The sequence below is a fragment of the Sciurus carolinensis genome, chromosome 4, assembly GCF_902686445.1.
Source record: "Sciurus carolinensis chromosome 4, mSciCar1.2, whole genome shotgun sequence".
Lineage (NCBI taxonomy): Eukaryota > Metazoa > Chordata > Mammalia > Rodentia > Sciuridae > Sciurus > Sciurus carolinensis.
This window is the reverse complement of record NC_062216.1, coordinates 135,248,002-135,254,394: the sequence shown is the minus strand read 5'-3', so window position 1 is coordinate 135,254,394 and position 6,393 is coordinate 135,248,002. Positions and strand designations below refer to the sequence as shown.

The 6,393-nt window shown below is 39.2% G+C and overlaps 1 non-coding gene across 1 annotated transcript; it reads right to left on the bottom strand.

The window, feature by feature from the left end:
• Positions 1 to 2,232: 2,232 nt before the first annotated feature.
• Trnaa-ugc (transfer RNA alanine (anticodon UGC)) lies at positions 2,233 to 2,305 on the bottom strand. The gene has a single exon. It is a non-coding gene; the product is annotated as a tRNA-Ala (tRNA).
• Positions 2,306 to 6,393: the final 4,088 nt, after the last annotated feature.

The following is a 6,393-nucleotide window of genomic DNA, read 5'->3' as shown; positions in this document are numbered from 1 at the left end:
ATTATCATGATTCTGTGGGTTGGCCAGGTAGTTCTGGTTCTGCACTGGTAGCAGGGGCCCTGAGTTAGCTGGAATATCTACAGTGCCCTTACTTGCATGGTAGGCAGTTGCTGTGGTAGCTGGAATATCTACAGTGGCCTTACTTGCAGGGTAGGCAGTTGGTGTGGGCTACTGGTAGTGTTTAGTTGAGTGCGATAGCTGAAGACTTGGGTTCTACTCCAAGGAGGTTTTTCTACCTGTTAGCTTGGACTGTCTTTCAGCAAGCAATTTCATTCCAGGGACCCTGCTTGAAATTAGTGAGTATTCTAAGAGTATAAACCTCACATGCAAATACTTATTACAGTGCAGAATAATGGTCTCCCAAAGATGTCCATGCTTTAATCCTTGAAACCTGTGAATATGTTACCTTAAGTGGTAAAAGAGACTTAGCAGGTATGATTAAATTAAGGCAAGATGGGAAGATTATCTAGAATTTTTCAGATGAGCACAGTGTAATCACAAGAATCTTAGAGAGAGGCAGGAATGAGAGACATTGAAGATATTGTGCTGCTGGTTTTGAAAATGAAAGTAAAGAAGGGCCACAATTTAAGAAAAGCAGGTATCCCCTAGAAGCTAGATAAGGCAATGAAACAGATTCTTCCCTTTAGTTTCCAGAAAAAATGCATCCCTGCACCCACCTTGATTTTACCCAGTGAAACTTTTACCCCACGTATGTTAGCTAATAAGATTGTTTTGTTTTAAGCCAGGAAATGTGTGTGATTTGTTAAAACAACAATAGGAAACTAATATATTTGTCAAGGTGCTGTTTTTACCCTGTTTGTTACTATCCTATGACTAAAGTCTGAGTTAAAAACTGAACATGGAGACTTGGTTCACCAAAACAGTCTACTGCCAAAGTAACAATTCCACGCAAGTACCATTTCCTTCAAAACATTTCCTGGGATTTAGTTTTCAGATGCCCAAGGAGTTATCAGTGACTTGTCACATTAATTCAAACTTAGTGACTTTAATCAGCACATTATTAGCAAAGTTTCGGTGGGGCATAAGTCTGTCATGGGTCTTTCTGGACTAAACTCTAGTGTTGGCAGGGCTACATTCTGACAGAGGCTCTGGGGAGGAATCTAGTGCCAAGCTTATTCACATGTTAACTGAAATCAGTTCCTGAGGTCCCTATTTCCTTGCAGGCTGTTAACCAGGGCCCACCATTCACTCTGGAGGCTTCTCTCCAGTCCTTTCATATGATCCCTCAGATCTCACCAGCAGCAGTACATTCAATTCTTCCCACTCTAATTCCCTCACTTTTCCTTCTGCTGCATCTTCCTCTAGATGGACAAAGTTCTCTGCATTTAAGGGGGCATGTGATTAAATTGGGTCTACTCATGATAATCTCCCTAGTTTAATATCTGTAACCTTAATTACCTCGCAATGCTCCTTTTCCATGTAATGTAACATAGTTGCAGGGTACAGAGATTAGGGCAGACCTCTTCAGGGAGTCATTATTCTGACTACCATCATTCTCCAAAACCAGAATCCTCTTGCCAAGGAGAATTTTAAAGGGCAGCACCAGTCCACTCTGTGCCCTGTTTATGAGTAAACCCTCAAAGGCACTATTAGCGCAGATGAACTCATCATGGGTCTGCCGTTCACTGGCTCGAACACCACCTCCAGGAGACAATTTATCTGAGATGCTACTCCTCCAAAATTAGTCACAGTTGGGTATTTCATAATCAGCTCTGCTTCATCGTTAAAGGGCAAGGCTTTTCCCGAAAGAGCAACAATGCTGTTTTTGCAATAACCACACAAACCACCTTCCCTGACAATGAAGAACAACAACTCTGAGATTCACTGAGTCAAAATGATCTCATGACATCATTCATTGGGCTACATATCTACATCTTCACAGCCTTCTTTACTCTCCAAAGATTTGGGAGTTTTTGTTCAACATTTTGAAATTACTAGTGGTTTCATTGTCAAGTACAATGTCATTAAAGCTTTTGAGGGAATTGTTATTTTCTATGTGACAAACTTGGGAAGTGGCTCTTACTTAAGGATGCAATGAAATAATATGGATTGGTAGGTAGAGACATAATCTATATATATTTTGGGGTACCAGGGATTAAACTCAGGAGCCACTGAGTTCACTCAACCACAGAGCCACATCCCAGCCCTATTTTGTATTTTATTTAGAGACAGAGTCTCTCTGAGTTGCTTAGTGCCTCTTTTTTTTTTTTGTGGTGGTGCTGGGGATTGAACCCAGGACCTTGTGCATGCAAGGCAAGCACTCTACCAACTGAGCTACATCCCCAGCCCTAGTGCCTCATTTTTGCTGAGGCTGGATTTGAACTCACCATCCTCCTGCCTCAGCCTCCCGAGCTGCTGGGATTACAGATGTGTGCCACTGTACCCACCTATGTATATTTTTAAATCAAATTCCTTATTGATTTATTTCAAAATATTAATTTTAAAGTATTGTATTAGAGATTCAGGGCAGTGTTCAGAAAACAAAGCTATAAAAATTAAAGAATGACCCAGGCATTTCAAAGCCAGCCTCAGCAGTTTAGGGAGGCCCTAAGCAACTTAGCAAGACCCAGTCTCAAAATAAAAAATAAAGAGGGATGGGGATGTGGCTCAGCAGTTAAGTGTTCCTAGATTCAATCACTAGTACTAAAAAAAAAATAAAGAAATAAAGAAAAAAAGAAAGATAAAAGAAAGAAGAAGGAGAATTAAGGAATCATACAACATCCAAAAGTAGTAAGGACATTTTATACTGACATTTTTATTAATTGTTGTTCTAATAAGAAAGAAATACTATATGAATGGGTGCTAGAAGGAAGGGTACTTTACATTTACTGAAGTCTTCTTACCAGTAATACAAATATGACTTCTGTTCCTCCAAAGAAAATCTCAAAGCACCATCCCTTGCCACCATCAAGAATGGAGACAGCCTGAGGAGACTTTGCACTGGGGAAGACCAAAGTTTGAAGGTTTTCGTTCTAACTACACAGTAAGGTGGTAGGGAGCCTCCTTCTGGTCAATTACATAGCAAGGAAATTTGTTGTTCACTAAAAGTTACTTATTTCACAGCTGAAATTAAAGCCTGTTTCTTTTATTGAAAAAGACTGCAGTATTAATACAAAAAGAGCAAAGAAAAAAATTGGGCTGAACCACCCCAGCAGAACTGTCCAAAATACATGCACTTCAAAGTAAAGGAAGTTCTGCTGTGTTTGAATTATTAGATAATCATGTAACACAATACTCATGTTCCAAAAAAAACCACATCATACACACTAAATATATTCTCCAATTATGGGTAGATTTAGGGCAAACCATGTAAGCTAAATAACTTTAAAGTGAATTTTTAAGTAACCATTCCTTTATTAAAATATTCATTATTTCAATGTAGTCTAGATGTAGACTCCTAATATTTATCTATAATAAATATACTATAGGAGTATAAATCCTGACTCATACATTTTAATTTAAAAATATATCAGTTTGATTAATGGAATCATTTTTCTGTCCTATCAAGTTAATTTACATCCGTAGCCAAATCCCTTAAGTAAATTACAAGCCCATTCAAGAGACATCCTGCCAAGAGAGTATTTGACACACAGTAGGCAGCCACTAAATACTGAAAATAATAAATGTGTTTGTTAGTAAGGTATGTGTAGTATACAGATTTTCAGCTACAGGTAACCTTTCCAATTGAAATATTAATAAGAATCCAGTTTGTCCCTCATCCAACACACCTGAGAGTTCCTTCTTTTAACTGAATTGCATTCTGGAGAGAGAAATTAATTAACATTAATTAAACTAACTATGAAAGTAAAGCAGTGCTGTCACTGATGTTCTCTGAGACTTTATGATAATAATTTTAGAGACATTACACTTCTTGTTCCTTCAGTTCATGATGATAGGTGATTGCATGTCTGTTTACTGTAGAAATAGTCACTTATCAAGAAGTATCACTAAAAAAAGAAGATCGGCCTGAGTAGGGCTCAGGTGCCTTCTTTTCCATAGTCTGGGAAAGCTTCCTAAATTTTCATTCACAGATATTGAATCGGGACTAGGGACTCTGCTGCACTAAGCAAGTACTAGGCACTGAGTATATACAGAGGTGAAAAGAACCTCAAGAAGCTTATAATCTAGTGGACAAAGGTTAAATTCATTAAGTGCAATAAAAATAATGCTGAGATAGAAGAAACACACAAATGAGGAACTTGTCAGGTTAGAACTAAAGCAGAAAAGCTGGAACAAATTTTCCCATTGCACAAGGGCACATCAGCTCTCTGCTGTAAAAGGTACCTGAGTGCCTCCACCTCCCTATGAAAGATGTAGGAGATGTCAAGGACAATTGCGTGCGGGAAAGAAGGCCCCTGGACAACTTGAGGCTCACAAGCAGCACTGTCCACAGTGGGCTGTTCCTTAACCACCAGGTTCAGGTTCAGATGACAGATAGCAAATGCCAGAATGTGGCTTCCTACTGGGGCCACACATGGGTACACCTACAAACACATATGTATGCCTAAGCTGTAGATATTTTTTCACTTTGGTTTTACATACCAACCTTATGAATAATCAAGGACTGGGAACCCAGAATTACGCCGTCTGCTCCACTGAGCTATTCAAAGAGATTTGTGTGTCCTGTGTAAATAGGATTCCTTGAGATAGCTCCAAAATCCCAAATTATCTGAGTTCAAGGAGCCAACCAGCTTTCTTACCATTACCTGCCCGCAAGCCACCCCCATTCAGCAGAGACCACTACCAGGAGGGCTTGTCATTCCCCAGCAAGTATCATGTCTCCTACTTCTTTCTTGATATCTTCCAGAGCTCTTACCATAGTACTTCACAGGTGATGATAAATGCAAATATTCTTCAATGGTCACCAGAATAGCAAAATCCCAAGATTTTACCAAGTGTTAGAAGCCCTGTGAAAAATCTGCTTGATGAACAGGATAGTATTATTAAACATGTTCTATGCATTTTATATTCCCACTCTCTCCAGCCCACAGTAGCCTAGCAGAGTGCTGAATAGCATGTGTACTCTTTATTTATGCTGCACAGAAAGAAATACAGAGGCTCCTGTTGGTGCCAAATAAGGCATCTTATCTGCTTAGTGTAAGTCACCATATGGACACAGGTTCTACCTGAGGCCTGCCTGGGTGAAGTCCAAATCATTGTGAGACCTTATGTCCAATTTATCCAGGGTCCTGACTTACCAAGTAATGTCCCAATGAGACCACAGATGCTGGGCCTTTGTTAATAGAACCAGGCCCAGGGGCCATATCCTGTGTCCAATAAGCAATGGGAAGTCTTTGATCTCACTGGGAGGCCACAATTCTGCTACTTGCACCCCTTCTGGACCCATAAAACTCATATTTGTTGCAAGAGCATTTATTTGGAAAATTAATGGACAAAGGGTTCATTTGCTTTAAGAAAAGCAAAGAACAAGTTCAGCAATTTATGGGAAGTTTTATTTGACTACTGGGTCAGTGGTTTAATTTTGCATATGTTCTCATAAACGTAACCAGCAGTGTTTTATGCAAGAATCATCTTGTAAACTAAATGTGCTGGCAGAGGAAAATCAGTTTGTGGCACCCAAGACATTAGGGAAATTGGCAGTCATGGAAAACACCTGCAATGCTCTCCTCCCCAGCCTCACAGCTAACCACCAGAAGAGGGCTACCCTTGCTCAGTCTCCTCTCAAGTGGTCAGCTCATCTGTCAACCAATTACCTTTTGGGTGAATTTCAATATTAAGAAGAAAAAGTTGGAAGTAATAACAGCACTTATTCCAGTGCTATTTTGTCAAAGAGAAATATTATCTGACTTAGTAATCAGTCTCTCACAGCTTTCAAGTGGTCAAAGCCTACATGGAAAAATGTGTGCTTATGAGAACTTTAGAGCCTTGTAAATTTACCTCAAACTGAGTAGAGATCAGAAGTCCAGTAGTGCAAACGATGCCCAATTTGAAGTTACTACTATTATGGTGCAAGTTGGTATTGTAATTAAATTGATTAAAGACAACCTCTTTGTTTTGTGAGCAGCCCCAGACACTGGTGTCCCCAAATGTGGTTATCAAAGGATCATCATAGACCTTAGTGGCTGTGGCTACCACTTGAGATTAGGACCTACCAGATAGAGATATTTTCCTGGTTTATCAACTCTAATCCCCTTCAATACTGCTATGGTCTCAGAGGACATATATTCTTATCCCCATTTTATAGACCAGGAAACAATGTCAGAGAAGTTTAAGAAAAAAGTGGGAAAAAATGATTTGTGAACCTCAATAGGTTTGACCCCAAAGTCAAGTTTTTTTTTTCACTACCCAGTCATTGATTTTAATACATTAATAGTATTATTTATATATTTTTATTAGTAGTATTATTAATAC